The sequence below is a fragment of the Sitodiplosis mosellana genome, unplaced genomic scaffold (genome assembly GCF_009176505.1).
Source record: "Sitodiplosis mosellana isolate CC-2019 unplaced genomic scaffold, AAFC_SMos_1.0 Smas_scaffold_5280, whole genome shotgun sequence".
Lineage (NCBI taxonomy): Eukaryota > Metazoa > Arthropoda > Insecta > Diptera > Cecidomyiidae > Sitodiplosis > Sitodiplosis mosellana.
In genome coordinates, this window is record NW_022600522.1 from 71,014 (window position 1) to 73,226 (window position 2,213).

The following is a 2,213-nucleotide window of genomic DNA, read 5'->3' on the forward strand; positions in this document are numbered from 1 at the left end:
CCGAACAAAAGTTCAATTTCATACATTCAGATGCCAAAATGCCGATTTATGACCAAAATGACAACGAAATGGATATTCAAATGTTCGTGAACTCCCATTATTTTCACGAAAAAATAGCAGTTTTATAAGATCAAAATGTCGTCAGAGGTCTATTTCACGTGTTTTCCGAACAAAAACATCATTTTCAGTGAAAATAGAGCAAAAATTCACTTCAATCCGACCTATTTTTCGACCATGAAATGGCCTCAGATCGCATTGTGACTACTTTTAATCGATTGCTCGTCGAAAATTGAGCGGATATGGTCTTTCGTGAGCCTTTTTCAGCCAGTAGATGCGTATTTTTGGCAGCAATTTCATCGTAGAATACGACTCTTCGTACAAATTCCGTTCATTGATGAGCTGCCTATGCCCAGAACTTCGAAATACGAATTTTCCCGGATATGTGGCATATGCCATTCTGTTGGTATGGTGGCCGGCTACAAACGCTCAGTTTTTGGTAAAACATTTTAGGGCTGATTTTTGAGAAATCGCGTTTGGTGTGAAATTTAAGGGGGTCGATTTTTCATAAAAATCGACTTTTTTCTTTTATATCATATAAACATTGGCATGTGTGTATGGAATTTTTTGAAGGTCTTCTCAAATGATACCGAGCTGAGTTTGCTCGATGAGTGTCTGAGTTGATCTAGTGTGCGAAATAAATACTTGAAAAAATCGTATACATGCAGGCTAGTGAAGCCATAGCCAGCTCTCCTGTAATGCAAATGTCAATCTGAGGACGGGTTTCGATGTGGCCCGACACCAGCTACAGCTTGGGCATATCGGCACCGGAATCTGTGGGGGTCTAAAAAGTTTCCGGACAAACGAACGAACGAACGAACGAACGAACGAACGGACGCACAAATCAAAACTTTCATAAAAAATCAAGATCAAACTGCCAATGCCCATATTTTTTCGTTTTTGGACCAATCGGGGCACTTAGACCGGCGTTGGAAAGGTGGCGAGGCGGATCTTCTCTTGGACACCTCAGACCACCCCCTGGATACCCCCTTCGTAAGATATGGGTATAGATTTGAAAATTTATCGAAATTTTCCAACCGCTATATTTTTGCCTAGACCACACTTAAGGCATGGGGGATATGGTGTTTCCGACTATTTGGGCCAAGACCTTTCCAACGGTACCTAACATGCCGGGGCCCAAATAGTGTCCTGGGAAAATAGCATATTACTGTATATATACTCGTGACGCAAAAACTGGCATTTTTTGATATTTGGCTTGAAATGCACAGTCTATGGTGCGTCACTTGTCGGACTATCGTCCTCCGTGATACAACACAGGAGCACGCTAAAACCAATTGCATGCATATTTTTCCAATGTATTGAGGGGAACTGTAAATTGGCCGCTGATGTTTTGGTCGCCGGCGAAAAATCACGTTCGGCCGCAGCGGCCAAATTTCATTTTTACACAATTTTAGTTTTGGCCGCTGCGGCCGAACGTGAATTTTCGCCGGCGACCAAAAGCTATTTTTCGAAATTTTATCCTGGTCGCAGCGGCCAAAATGCATTTTCGGCGGCGACCGAATTGAAATTTTGAAAAATCGCTTTTGGCCGCTGCGGCTAAAACGCATTTTCGACGGCGACCGAATTGAAATTTTAAATAAAAAGAATTACATTGGTAATCCCTAACTTTTCCGTACCGTTGGCCTGCGTTGTCCGTAGGTACTTTTGGTTATTTTTTGTGAATTTTCTTGAAATAAAGGCAGTGAAAATAAAATAATAAAAATAAAGTGAAAAATCGGTCACTTTAACTAAAACTTCGGCAATTTTGTATGAGAGGTACCCGCAAACCGTACCTGATTGGCTTTAAACTTTCTGAGGTTTCATTTTTTGGAGATAAAATAAGATTCTGAAAGTTTCATGTTGATGGCATTTGCAGAAATTTGGTTTTTGGCCCTTAATTTTTTCCAAGAAAATTTCGACAAAAATTGAGGACAAAAAATCAAATTTCCGCAAATGCGATCAACATGAAATTTTCAGAATCTTATTTTTTCTCCAAAAAATAAAACCTCAGAAAGTTTGAAGCCAATCGGATTCGATTAACGGGTACCTCCCATACAAAATTGTCCAAAAATCGGTAATTTTAGTCAAAATTTCAAAACTTTTGTATGGGAGGTACCCGTAAATCGATTCCGATTGATTTGAAACTTTCAGAATCT